Source organism: Ovis aries, chromosome 23 (genome assembly GCF_016772045.2).
Source record: "Ovis aries strain OAR_USU_Benz2616 breed Rambouillet chromosome 23, ARS-UI_Ramb_v3.0, whole genome shotgun sequence".
NCBI classification, from domain to species: Eukaryota; Metazoa; Chordata; class Mammalia; order Artiodactyla; family Bovidae; genus Ovis; species Ovis aries.
The window spans coordinates 61,440,510-61,455,669 of record NC_056076.1 but is presented as its reverse complement, the minus strand read 5'-3'; the positions used below and the strand labels follow the sequence as shown (position 1 = coordinate 61,455,669).

The 15,160-nt window shown below is 46.5% G+C and overlaps 1 protein-coding gene across 1 annotated transcript in view; it reads right to left on the bottom strand.

The window, feature by feature from the left end:
* Window positions 1-15,160, bottom strand: part of PHLPP1 (PH domain and leucine rich repeat protein phosphatase 1) — a 232,258-nt gene that overhangs the window by 139,179 nt on the left and 77,919 nt on the right. The window lies entirely within an intron of this gene.

Here is a 15,160-nt window from a genome sequence, read left to right as displayed (position 1 = left end):
CAATGGACTAGACCACGAGAACAAAAGAAATCTGCGTCATGTCAAAGCGTAAGACCAGCATGGCTGGCTGGCGCAGAAGCTAGAACTTCCCTAACACAGCCATTTCTGTTGTTGTTCAGTTGCTGAGTCATGTCCGACTCTTTGTGACCCCATGGACTGCAGCACGCCAGCCTCCTCTGTCCTCTACTATCTCCCAGTTTGCTCAAATTCATGCCCTTTGAGTTGGTGATGTTGTCCAACCATCTCTTCCCACCATATCCCATAAGCAAACTTCCCGAACTGGGAACCCCAACATGCACCACTAGGTGGCCGAACCTCTATCTTTCTTTGGAGACCCAGGGAAGAGGGCTGTGACCGGTCCGGCTGCCTGTCACAGAAGGGGCGTGGGGCTGTGACAGTGAAGGGATGCATTCTTCTCAGTCACCGCAGTGGTAGCCAGTTATCAGCAAGAGTGACTCTGAGCAGCAGCTTAAAGGCAGGGCGAGTGACTCGAAGAACAGCAAGCGATCCGTCTTTCAGTTCAGCGAGGTCAGTCTTGGAATCTTACACCGGGTTACCTGCCTAGGTCTGCCACAGCAAACCACCACCAGCGGGTGGCTTCAGGCAGCAGAGCCCGCCTCTCGCGGTTCTGGGGTCTGGAGCCTGGGTGCACTGTGCATGCGAGCCTGCCTCGCCGCTGCTGGGGGCAGCCCTGACCCTCCCTGGCTGTGCAGCGGGATGCCGACCTCAGCCCCGCCAAGACGCCACCTTCTTCTCTGGGGCTCTGTGTGTCCTCTTCCTCTCTCTGGGGGACACCAGTCACTGAATTGAGGGCCCACTTTGCCAGGAGCCAGCGTGAGGAATCCCACCTGTGGCAAGGTCATGTGGCAGGGATCTGATGGGTAAGGCGAGTCAGGTCTCAGGGGCTCCCCCCTGGAATTTCCTGACCATGTACCCCAAAAACCAAAAAACTGCCAGGCTTTCTACTCTCCTTCTCCACTCTTCTGACACACTCTGGAAAAAGTCAACCCAGGGCTTTAGCCTTCTGCATTTGAAAGGGATGTTTCAGTTAAACCCCCTCTGATAACTCTCTAGCTTGCCTAACAGGTTTCTCCACCCCCCCCCCCCCCACCTCTTACAGCTTGTGAATTGCTTACAGCCCCCCAACCGCAAGAGACACAAAGCTTAAAGCATCTTAAAGATACAGAGCCTTTTCTAAAGAGCTAAAAATCATACTGGCGAAGAGTTTTCACTGTTGACTCAATGATTGCCGCCAGGCCTCCATATTCTTTATCTTTTAGGCACCTGGGAGGATGTTAATCAATGTAAATGGGATATGGAAAAGATATATAGTAGTTTTGATGTTAGCAACACTAGACTTTTGAGTTAATTACTTCTTTTGTTATATATCACTGCACTCCTCTGTGTCCTTGCTATGTAAGAATGTAACTTTATTTAGTGCTTTCTGAGAGTGGCACCAGACTTTGGGAAGATCAACACAAATAAGTCTTCTGGTTGACAAACCCTTATCAGAAAAGGGCTGCAAAATGTTAATTGGCCCTCTGGCCGGAAGATGATGTAAATCACCTAAGATTTGTGTATACAACTAGGTATGCAGAGAGAAAAGCCCGGTTTTGATAAGAGTCTGGGCTGCTAACGCTGCATAATTTTGTATTACCCATTGATCTCTATGTACAATCAAAAAGGTATAAAAGGCCTTCCTAGACAACAGAGGCCGGGCCAGTCATTGGAAGGACTGGTTTCCCCGTGTCTCCTCTCTACTCTAATTTCAGGCTGAATTCTCATCTGGGGCGTGGAGGCTAGCCATGTCTACTTACTGGCCCCAGCTTCTAAGATCCACGCGAGAGGGAGCCCAAGGTGGGGCACCCTCCGATATTCAAGAGGACGCCGGTGGCCTAACGTAGACGGTGCAAGCTCCTTGTCTGGAACGTACTTTCCACGTAAACCAAGTTATTCAGCCTCTTTTCTCCACTTAATTTTCCTACTATACTATTTCTTCCTAATCTAATCTTATATTAATAAATAAGTTTTTTCCCATCGCCAACACCGTCCCGGCTTTGAATTCCCTGGATCCACTGGGGCTGGACCCTGGCACCACGTTAGTCCAGTGAGACCTCATCTTAATTAATTACATCTGCAACAATTCTAATGTCACACTGCGAGATTTTGTGTGGACATGAATTTGGAAGGACAGCTACTACTACACTTTTGATACCAGATCTAAAGAAACCTAATTTTCTCTGACTTTACAGCTTTTTAAATTTGAGAATTAAATACAGTACTGCCTTTTTTAGTATTACGAGTATATTTTCAATATATTCAGCTTACACATAAAACTCATTTAATCATGAAGTATCACCTAAGATTAAGTAATTTGTGTTAGCAGAGCTCCAAAAGGAATGCGAGGCACCAGACAGCATTTTGACTCTTAACTGTTAAAGGCAAAATACCCCAGCCAAGAACAGCATCCTGTCTTTAAGCATTACATGCCGAAGTTCAAACTGCTGAAGACATATGAAGCAGTTCACGACTCTGCTTGCAGTGGGGCGACGGGCTTGGCGGAAGCCCGGCAGTCAGTACATTAGCAGACTGACAGTGTTGGCACTCCACTTCCCTCTAAGTCAGACAAACCTCACTGTTTATTTCACTGTGTTTGAGAGAAGCTCTTAGCACTCGAAGAGGACTTAAAACCCATGAAGATTAACCCTGGAGACTATCACAGTCTTAACGTATTTTTCCAATAATTTTACATACTTTTGCTGCCTATTCACAACCCCAAACACCACCAGCATCCACTGATTAAATAAACCCACTGGAGGGTGAACCGAAATGCGAGCTCGGGTGCAGAGGATGCGCGCGACGGTTGTCACACACTGACCAGAGTGTGGGCGTTCTGTCCCCATGAAGGCGGGGGCAGCAGTGAAGAGCCCTCCTGCCGACGTGGGAGACGTGAGAGATGGGCTCCATCCCCGGGTCAGGAGGCCCCCTGGAGGAGGACACGGCAACCCACCCCAGTGCTCTTGCTGGAGAATCAATCCCAAAAAATCACCAAAAAACAGTCCCCAACATTCAGTTAGTTGGACGACATGCTGAGAAACACCAATAAAGGTTTTAATTGCTTAAACGTATTCAAGGTCATCACTACAATCTAACGTTCTCACTTTCTTGGATCAAAAACTGTATGTGCATAGAAGTAGAGCAGTCTCGCCACCCCTGTCCCCCAAACACCGCTGGTCTAACTGCTGTCATCTTTTGCCAACAACAGACTCCACCCTCTCAGTCACGGTGGCAGTCATTCACACCCTCTGCTATGAGCTGAAATGTTTAAGCCCTACCCCTGGTCGCTGTGAATGCAACCTTACATGGAAACGGGGTCTTTGCAGATGCAATCAAGCTAAGAGAAGGACTAGATGTTGGACTAGAATAAGCCCTAACCCCATGACTAGTGTCCTTAAAAGAAGCTTGGACCCAGGCCCACGGAGGGACAGGGGCCATGTGTCAACAGCGGGAGGGACTGAGGGAGGCAGCTGCAGAGCCCAGGAGCCCAGGGGCTTCCGGGAACCACGGACGCTGGGAAAAGCAAGGATGAGCCCCTCAGCCTTCGGGGAGCACTTACAGCCTCCAGAAATACGAAGGAGCAAGCTTCTGCTGTGTTAAGTCACCCAGCTTGTCATCACTTGTAACAGCCCCAGGAAATAGGTGCTGGCAGAGTGTCCCTCCCTCCAGAGGTTTGGGGGCAAATCTGGTCCTTGCTGCTCACTTCTGGAGGCTCTCTTAAGAGAAAGACAGAGATAAGGTCATGCCGTCACCAGGACATGGCCCAACAGCACGAGAAGAGCTGGGTAACCCAGACACAGCTCCACAGCAGTGCGTTCCAGGGCCCTGAGCTGCTGCTGATACCGCACCTGAGCTGGCCCCGATCCGCCTTTCACCCGAAGACAACACGCTGAGTCCACGGTCGAGCATGTAAGTAAAGTTCAACCAAAACCAAACCTGTGTTTCGTTCACGCTGTGGGTATTGAGTTTTGGTTTCTCTCATGGATTCAGAAGGGGAAAAAAAATGTCTTTAACTTAATATATAAAACAAATTTCTCATGGTTTTAAATAAAGGCTAATAATAAATATACACCATTACTTTAAATACAATATCACTATTTCATTCTAAAGTGAGAATTAAGAAGGGTGAGTTGGACTGAACATTAGGAAACCTGAATTCTAGGGCAGGCTTTGCTACTGACTGGCTCTATGATTTTAGCTAAGTCCTTTACTCCTCTAGGCCTTTATTCTCTCAAGTGGGGACAGGAAATGGGAATATCAGTGTTCTCAGTGGTCTTCAGTTCCATCTTTGCTCCGATCCAACTCCTAATGAAGCAGTGATCTATTTGGAAGGGAGTCACCTGAACAGCATTTCCCTTACGATGCTCTCAGGGAAAGCATGCACCCGCAGGTCATCAGAGGTCCCCTCTGGTACAGAGCTGCAGCTTTCTGTGACTTACACGCGAACTCTCTCTCTTTAATCATCTGTGCTTAGAGTGGCTCCCTAGTGTTCCCGACTTTTATAATTAATGGTAACAGTTCCTTCAGTTGCTGTTGTACCTTCTTCCGGCTTATCTTCTTCTGGAAGAAGGCAGAGGGACCCCATCAGACGTGTGTGTGATGCAGCTGTCATTTCTGTGAGCAATCTTCTAAAACCAAGGTTTTAAAGATAGAACGCGGTACGTCTCTGCTCACCTAGCTGTGGGGTTATCAGTAAGGAGGACGGTCAGGCGTGCAAACTAACGCTAAAAGGAAAAGCAGCATGTTTTCACTGTCACAGGCTTTCCAATGCTTACCCTGCATACCTCTTCAGAAGCATTCAACTCTGGATAGAATAAGACAGTCACAGTATAGCCATTCTGAGCTTCTCTCAAACTAATGATGTAGAGTCCTTTAAAAAGCTACATAGTTATGACTTAATTTTCATTGTGATCCACAGAGGCCTTGACTCCCCAAAGGTGATCCCTTCAGGGATAAGAGAAAGGGGAAAAAAATGCAGGCATTTTTGTCTGCAGCAGTACAGTTTTAGTTTCCATCTTTCCAGAAGACACATGTTCGTTTTCCTCTTTCTCTGGCCTCATGGCTTATGGAATTCTAGTTCCCCACCAGGGACTGAGGCTGGGCCCTGAGCGGTGACAGCACAGGAATCCCAACACTGGGTCACCAGGGAGCTCCCTAAGATATATATTCTTAAGAAATGATAATTTCATCAATGATACTCCCATATAAAATAAAAATTAAAAAAAGAAAAAGAAAAGTTCAAATGTAGTAACACTTAGTACTCCAGTCCTTACAGAGATAGTAAATTGAGTTCTACAGGACCGACCTGAGTATCTCTCTACTAGAAGACAGGTTCAAATCCTTAAAAACCTCAGTCTCCAGTCAGGTAACTGGCAAGTAGAGTATAATCTGATAGAAACCATGAGAGAAAACGGACAGCGTGCTAGGAGATCACATTAGATACTGATTCCAAAGGAAAGCAATTATTGTAGACAAGTAGTCAGCACAGGAGATTTACAAGTATCTGTTTGCATATCATTAGCGCAACAATTACATGATTTCACACATGAATGGAATGTGCAGTCTGGGTCCATGACATCCCACTCTCAGCTTCTCAAGTCTGCGTCTCCAGCCCACCTTGCCTTGTACTCCAGTTTCCTTAAACCACCTGCCCACTTGAATGCCTCCTCTACTCCTCTAGGAAAAGGCAATTCCATCCTTCCTTCCAAACCCACAGAACAGCACTTGACGGTTCTCAACACAGCATCCAGAAACATACTTTTAAAGACAGATCGGATTGTGTTCATTGTGCTGTTCAAAAGCTTTCTATAATTTCCTAACTCAGAGTAAAAGCCAACGTGTGTAACAACCTAGCAGGTTCTACTGAACTGGCCCTTCATCAACTCCTGGGCCCACTGCCCCATCACACGGGCCCACGTCCTCCCAGCCACACAGGCCGCCTTGTCACAAAGCGTTTGAATTAGTTGTACACAGTCCCATCCCCAAATATTACCCTGGTTATTTCCGTGCCCCCCCTCTACTCCAGATCACTAAATTCTGAGGCTAATCACCTAAAACTTCTACATTCATTTGGGGATTTCACATTTGGAATTGGGAACCTTCTATATTAACAGTTTTAAGAAGTTTTAAATGGCATTTACTCTTGCCTGCTGGTACTTAGCACTAACATGATTAACCACTAACTACCAATGAGTAAAAACACTGAATTGCATCATGCTGGAGGAGGAGCCTACACATTACGCTTCACCAGCTCAGACACAATCTGACAGCCAGGACAAAAAAGTCCTGAGCCAGCAGAGAGGCAAGAGAGCAGGCGCACACAGCGCTGGTGAAAACCTGAAAGCGAGCTGACATTTTCAGGGAAAGCACAGATTCATTAAAATTATATCAAAAGTATGGATCACTATAATAATTACATTCTTAAGAACTGTCTCAAGCCTGCTCAAATCTCTCATGGAAATCTTTCTGAGAATTATTTGAACTTTTTTATTCTTTTAATCTAAGAGAAGTGCTGACAGGAACTTGGAAATTTGAGGGGAGAGGAATTACTGAAATGTGTTATACTTGTTGCAATGGAGTTCAGCCCACATAATTCTATATAATGTAACATTTTCTCTTAAAGTCTGTATTTAAGTCGGAAAACCAATTCTTACCCATCCTTCAAGGCCATGCTTAAAACCACCCCATATCTCTGCCTTTTCCTACTGAATTAACTTCTCCGTCATCTGTCGTCCCATAATACTTGATACACACGTCATACTCAGAGTACGGTTCATGCAAACATCGTAAGTATTAACCTCTCCGTCTCCTGTTAGTTCAGGAGCCCTTTTACCTTTCTATTCTCAGATGACCTTGACCAATGACAAACACACAGTGAGCATTCAACAGAAGTCTGAACAAATTAACTGAACTAACTGGAGATAAGAGATATGAAAACATTTCTCGTGAGGAGAAAAACTCAATTTATAAATGGTATTTTCTAGTAGTAAACCAAATACAACAGACATTGCCTCAATCACCTAAGCTATAAAGGCAAAATAAGCTGAGGAAGAACAATTTAGCCAACAGACTATTCCGAAAGAAGAGCAGATTTACAACTAACCAAGTCTGTTACAAAACTTGTCCTTCACACAAACAAAATACTAAATTTAAATCCTTTGCGTTTTTAGGAGCAAAGAAAACTAATTACTAGCTATGGATACAAAATTATACACTACAGTGAACAAAGAAAATCAAGCATAAAACTTTCTGAGACTGCGTTTATGACAAAATTTCTTATACTAAATTAAAAAATCTTTCATTTTCCGTCGTTATCACCGTTAACAGTCAAACTCCTTTACGGCAGCATTAGCCGCTTTTGAGTCACGACTAGCTGCTCTCCACCAAGAGCAGAAGAACGAAGGCTCCTGCTCGCCTCGGCCCTCGCGCGTCAGCCTCTGCCTGGCTGTACCGTCTCCCTCACAAGCCAGCTGGCTCACAAGGCCGCGGGGAGACGACGCTTCTCCGCCCCGACGCGAGGGCGGAAGCCTCCAGCCCGGAAGCGCACGCGCGCTGCGGCCCGACGGCGCCTGAGCGCCCAGCCTGGAGCGCACGCGCGCTGCGGCCGTGCGTGGGCGCCCTCCGCAAGCACACCCTCCGCAAGCACACCCTCCTGCCGGTCTGGAGCCCCCCACCCCGCCCCACACACAGCAGAAGAGTTCCGCAATACACCTGAGCCGACTGTGTCCAAACGCTCCCCTCAGAATAACCCACAGGCACGAATGCCTCAGCTCTGCTACAGCCCGTCTGCACTCGCATGGTATATGAGCTGAAACGCCTGTGTGAGCGCAATACTGGGGCCTCCCTGTCCCTGCTTCTGCTCCCAAGACCATACGCCTTAAAGCAGATGCCCAACATACACAATTAAAATCTATTTGAAATTTTAACCTAGTTTCTTAATTTTATGTCCTTTAGATTTAGAGTGAGTAGAATTAATGGAAAACAGAACTTTGCAGACAAACTGAGATCGACGTTTGTAAGAACTCTCCTTCACCACTGAGACAGTGGTGTGTGGGCGTGCACGGGCATGCACGCACACACGCTCACTTGTGTCTGACTCTTCGTGGTCCCATGGATCGCAGCCTGCCCGGCTCCTCAGTCCGTGGAATTTTTCAGGCAAGAAAACTGGGGCAGGTTGTCATTTTCTTCTCCAGGGCATCCTCCTGACCCAGGGATCAAACCCACACCCCGTGACTCCTGCTTTGCAGGTGGAACCCCGAGCCACTGGGTAAACTCTATACATTTCACCAATAACTATGTTAAAAGATGAGAGTTTCCATTTCATATTAAAGAAGAAAATTTAATGACTGCATACTACAATAATCCGTAATGACTCATAATTTGAAAAAAAAAGCACAATTAATATATCCACCATGCACTAAACCAGAAGATTTTATTATGAAAGGGAGTACGAGTAGAAATCATAAAAGTAGATTTAAACTAAAAGCTGATAATGTATGGATAAATAACATACAAATTTAAATTCATAATGAATTAAGTATTCACCTCAAGATTTTATTTTTGGGGGGTTTCCTCAAACAGCTTCTGACTCTCTTATCTTCCCTTTAGACAACACTTCGGCTCCTATAATCCCAAACAAATTTATGGGGAAAATAAAACCACACTTAAGGGCTTTAGATTCAAATAATTTAATCTCATACTAAGATCTGAAGGCAAAGTCCTGTTTAGATAGACAGGGAATTATGGATTTCAAAACAGATGTTAAACTGATCCTCAAAGATAACATTTAAACATTGCAAACAATACTTAGGTAGTCCAACTACTGAGAGAAGTGGGCTTCCTGGTGGCTCAGCTGGTAAAGAATCCACCTGCAATGCAGGAGACGTTGGTTTGATTCCTGGGTCAGGAAGATCCGCTGAAGAAGGGATAGGCTACCCACTCCAGTATTTTGGGGCTTGTCTGATGGCCCAGTTGGTAAAGAATCCACCTGCAATGCGGGAAACCTGGGAAGATCCCCTGGAGAAGGGAACAGTTTACCCAGTCCAGTAGTCTGGCCTGGAGAATTCCATGGACTGTATAGTCCATGGAGTCACAAAGAGCTGGACATGACTGAGCGACTTTCACTCACTTCACTGAGAGAAGTAGTGTACGCATAACACATACAATGCTCTACAAAATAGTCTCATTTACAGTCTTTCTGTTTTCCTACAAAACATTTGCCTTGGACGTATTATAAACCTTTCGGAAGAAAAAGGTTTTCTCAAACTCTTAGGGCCAATACAAATAACAGCAACAAAGGAATCAACTGACCGATAATAGGAAGCGTAATAGACTTGCTCACCAGTCCCACTCCTGCAAGCATTCTTTTGCCTTATGTGCAAAAATGAGGACAGCAAGAGAAAAGAAAACTATGAACAATAAGTACTAGGGAGAAGAATCTCCTTTCCTTATGAATCTACCAATGTATTCTTTTCAGAATCACGATGTATCAGTCTAGAAGAATTGAATTAGAAAGGAATCAGGTAACAGAAATCACTGGTTTTCGTGAGAGGCTACCAAAAATTTTATTTACCAATTCTCCACCTGACTATACACACATACCCAAATGATGACCTCAAAGTTGGAGGATATTTCTTGTGTCCAATAAAAATATGAATACATGACCTCTGAGGAGAAAGATAGTATCTAAAACTCTTGAGCTTGAGTTGTTGCATTGTTCTCCATAAACAAAGAGAAGTAGATGTTCATGCAGAGAAACCAGTCTGTCTGCAGTTTCGTATACTACACCAATTTCGGATACTACACCAATTTCGGATACTACATCAGAAACAAAACAATCATTTTCAATTAAGAGCATTTTAAGTCATTTAAAAGTATTGGTGGAAGTGACTGAATTAGATAAAACAGTTTGAAATAGTTTATTCCTTCTGATTTGAAACTTAAAACAATATGGATCCAAGCTATCCATACAGATGAAGGGGAAAAAAAGAACTGACCTTTCTTTATCTTACACCATAAGTAAGGTAAACATTGGGCTTCCCAGGTGGTGTTAGTGGTGAAGAACCAGCCTGCCAAGTCAGGCGATTTAAGAGAAGCAGGTTCAGTCCCTGGGTCGGGAAGATCCCCGAAAAGACGGCATGGCAACCCACTCCAGTATTCTTGCCTGGAGAATCCCATGGACAGAGGAGCCTGGAGGGCTACAGTCCAGAGGGCTGCAAAGAGTCGGACACGACTGAAGCGACTTAGCACAGCCCATACACACGGGCATAAAGACAAGCCCTGGAGAGGGGGTGCTGCGGGGCCCTGCTGCTCCGGGCCAACGCCCAGCTCTGTCCCCAGGGGCTCCGCCACTCCTGGCAGGCTCCTGAACAGCTCCCGGCTGCAGACACTCCGCTGCTCTTCTCCATCTCGGTGCTTGTTAGCGCAGCCCCCAGGACAACGCTGCACGTAGTATGAACGCAAAGCAACCCAATCAGGTAATGAGAACACGTAACCTCTCTGGGTTCAGTTTCCGTAGCTGTGAAATGAAAATTACATCAAATCAGATCGTTATGAGAGTGAAAGAAGACACGTGTAACGTCTTTACAACCTCAGGCATCACAGAATGCATTCTGCAAAGTGAGCTTCTTATTTGACAGTAAGTATATATAGAGACCTTTGTCGACAAATGTCCATATAGTCAAAGCTATGGTTTTTCCAGTAGTCATGTATGGATTTGAGAGGCTGAGCACCAAAGAAGTGATGCTTTCGAACTGTGGTGTTGGAGAAGACTTTTGAGAGGCCCTTGGACTGCAAGGAGATCCAACCAGTCCATCCTCAAGGAGATCAGCCCTGAAAATTCACTAGAAGGACTGATGCTGGCTGACGCTCCAGTGCTCTGGCCACCTGATGCGAAGAACCGACTCACTGGAAAAGACCTTAATTCTGGGAAAGATTAAGGGCAGGAGAAGAAGGGGACAGAGGATGAGATAGTTGGATGGCATCACTGACTCAATGGACATGAGTCTGAGCAAACTCCAGGAGATGGTGAAGGACAGGGAAGCTGGCATGCTGCAGTCAATGGGGTTGCATTGTTTAAAAAATCTTGAGTATCTGAGGATTTAACTGAAACAAATAGGTGAAGATCAAAGTTAACTACTGTCCAATAAGATCACATATCTGTACCTTACTTGGTCAACATTCACGGAACACCCACTCATACACAGAATTCTAAGAAACAGCAATTTGGGCTTAGACTGCCAAAGAAACAGAAAACAGAAATCTCTCTTCCCAAGCAATTAACAATCCAGATGACAAGATGCAATCCACAAACAAGACAGGAACCAACAGTTTTCTGAAATAACTGCAAACTCTTCACAAGTTCATTTCTATCTTCCAGCAGATGGCTGACCAAAACAGAGCTTTCTTGATGTTTTTAACAAATTTTCACAATGAATAATCACGTCAAATGCTTTCTCTTCTCTCTGCCTACGGATAGAGTCTCTGCCACGTTCTATCTACATGCACCTGACTGTGCTCCAGGAAAAGAGCTGTACTCTTTTCTGTTCTGATAACCTTCAACTCTTCCCTATTTCAAACGTTCAAATACTTCCATCTATGAAGTTCAGCCAAGTTCACAAACTATCTGGCAAAACAGCAAAATACAAAGAGAGCTGGGACCTTGGCAGGGAAAGAGGCGAAGGTTAAGCTATGTCTGAATGGTTCCTTCCTTTCCTCTACTGGGTTCAAAGTCGTCTTTTAACGATTAATTCATCGAGGAAACACCATAGCACAGTGGTTCAAGCTGCGGATTCTGGCGCCAGAGAGCCGAGGCGTGGGCCCAACACTGCCCCTCACTCCACTATGTCTCAGTGCCCTGCCTATAAGAGCCGAGGCGTGAGCCCAACACTGCCCCTCACTCCACTATGTCTCAGTGCCCTGCCTATAAGAGCCGAGGCGTGAGCCCCGACACTGCCCCTCACTCCACTATGTCTCAGTGCCCTGCCTATAAGAGCCGAGGCGTGGGCCCTGACATTGCCCCTCACTCCACTATGTCTCAGTGCCCTGCCTATAAGAGCCGAGGCGTGAGCCCCAACATTGCCCCTCACGCCACTATGTCTCAGTGCCCTGCCTATAAGAGCCGAGGCGTGAGCCCCGACACTGCCCCTCACTCCACTATGTCTCAGTGCCTTGCCTATGAAGGGGGACCCTCCTCACTGGTTTGCTGTGAAGGCTAAAGAGGCTGATCCATCCATAAAGCCCAGTGACTGACTCTGCATTTACCGTTGTTAATAGTCTCTGAATATTACCTTAAGTTTATAAGCTTGGAATTTACTTTTAACAATTTACTTCAACAAAATCCATTATGATCAACAATTTTAGGTGTGTCCAGAAACTAATCACAGTATATAATCTGCTTTACAAACTGTGGCTTCACATAGGAAATGAGTAAGATGGTTTATATGGCTGGTTCTAAGTATGGGACGCTCCGTAACTTTTCAGAGAGAGGTAAGAAGGAAGAGTTTCAGTGTCACACAACAAGAAATTAACGTACCCTGAGTAAAAAGACGACACAGTGTCACTGTACTTCCAGAAAACATTACTTCAAGAACTACGTACAGGACAGTTTATAAACCAGTAGAAGACTGAAAGAAGTCTGAGAGCCAAAGAATTGACGCTTTTGAACTGTGGTGCTGGAGAAGACTCTTCAGAGTCCCTTGGACTGCAAGGAGATCCAACCAGTCCATCCTACAAGGAAATCAGTCCTGAATATTCATTGAAAGGACTGATGCTGACGCTCTAACACTCCGATGCAAACAGCCAACTCACTGGAAAAGACCCTGATGCTGGGAAAGATTGAGGGCAGAAGGAGAAGGGGACGACAGAGGATGAGATGGTGGGATGGGATCACTGACTCAACGGACATGAGTCTGAGCCAGCTCTGGGAGACGGTGAAGGTCAGGGAAGCCTGCCATGCTACAGTCTATGGGGTCACAAAGAGCAGAGCACAAGCCAGCAGCTGAACAACGGCGGAGGCTGGGGGCAGAGACATCTGCAGAGCGGGCAGCTGCTAGCAATCCAAGCAGCAGTTGCCGGCATTCAGACCCCATGGTGAGCCCGGAAAGGAAGGGGAGATGGGCCGCACTGGAAACTCCGGTGGAAACAAACGCCATCCTTTCTGGAGGACGGGATGGACGATGAGCTTACATTGATTTCAGGGGATCACAGGGTTCACCTGAAAGGGTTCCTGCAGAGCAAGGGTCTGCAAACTACTGCCCAGGGGCCAAGTCCAGCCTGTGGCTTGTTTTCATATGGCTGGTAAGCTAAGAATTACTTAGATTTTTAAAGTAAAATTTTAAAGGGTTGTAAACAAACAATAACAAAACAGGAATATGCAACAGATGAGATTTATGGGATCTGCAAAGCTTAAATACTTCCTACCCAGCTCTCTACAGAAAAGACTCTGCCAACTCTGCCCGTAAAGCACTATTAAGGCATATTCCAAAATAAGCTGGAACAGATGGATAATTCCGAGGTTAGAGGCTACACAGAGTTAAGTCCATGATTTCCATTTCTTCCTACTCTCTCCTCTGCTGCCTCAAGAGTTTTGCTTTCTAGTCCGTTTACTTAAATAATCCTGAACACGATTATGAAAGTAAAACGGTAATACTCACTAAAAACACCCCCCAACTCTGCAAACCTCAGGCCTTCAGAGTCCACTCTGAACATCTACGTAACAAGGACCAGTTCTGAGCCCTTCATCCTTTTTTGTCATCAACAATAAATACATATAAAATCCAAGCGATTCATGTTTAAAAGAGCTAGTACTTGAAGCTGTGAAATGTAGATTAAAATGGTAACAAACTACCCACAAAAATAAATCCTTGTGGAATGAAAAGTCATTGTTTTCCAAGCTCCAAAATCAAACTAGTATATTGAGTTACCAAAAGTTCTAGGCAAGGACTTCAAACTTTCTCCTCACCTCAAAACACACACACACACAAAGCACTCCAAATATATATGAAATATATATGAGCGTGATGTGTCTATATGACATTTCTACTTGTTCTTAAAGAAGGCTGATCACAATCTTGGAGAGAGCCACTCATGCCCAGAATTAAAATGCTGATCTTAAATTTCTTAAAGAAAACTTACCTTTCAGGAAAGCAAATTAGTTATGGGGAAAAGTCACTATACGTGTGGATAACAACCAATGAGACCCATCCGTATCAGTAAACCAAACTGAGGTCTGAAGGCTGACTGGACACATTGGAAACCAGCACCCAAACCACAGTCTGAGGGCCCTCCAGCTGGCCCGCGGCAGGCCAGGGACTAGCGCACGGTGCCCGAGCGGAGCGCAGGCTCTGGGGTCCGAGGGCCGGGGCTGTGTGCTGGTTCACTCTTTCGGTGTGGGCTGGGACAAGCTGCTACACCAAGCCTCAGTCTGTTCATTCAAAAAACAGGCTGAACTGCTGTCTACATCGGGTGCCCGTCGTGCGCGGCACAGCGCCCGACACTGAAGCTCTCAACCGCTGCGACTGGGGTCAGCGTGTGCAGGGCTCCGCGTGCAGCAGGCGCGGCCCCGCCGGGCGCCCGGGAGAGCTGAGTGGCCGGCTCTGCGCGGGGACGCCCAGTGCGAGGAGCCGCGGAGCAACGGTGACTGGCAGCTGGAGTGAGACGGCTCAAACGGGCAGGCGGGCGGACAGGAGGGTCAATCAGCAGTGAGTGGCAAGACCCAGCTTTGAGCCTTTACGCGGAGGACAAGGAACGAAACGGAGGGCAGGGCCTCAGTCTCCCAGCAACTGAAGAGCTGCCGGGGGGCCTGGGAAGGCGCTCAGGGAGGGAGGCGTCTGAGGGAGAAAGGGGCCCCCAGCGCAAGGCAAGGGCTCAGCTTCCACCCGAAAAAGGGAACACGGGCCCGGCTGGGGCCCGGCAGCCACGCTGCCTTGATCTTGGTCATGCTGATCCGGAAACACCACGTGGAGCTGAAACCACTGTGAGGCTCTCCCAGAAGGGAGGCTGTTAAGAACCGCGGCCGCAGACCAGCAAGGTCCAGGCCGGGAACTCTGCGGATGCACAGCAATCTCCCCTTCCCCGGGACACAGGTCTCTCTGGAAAGGACCGA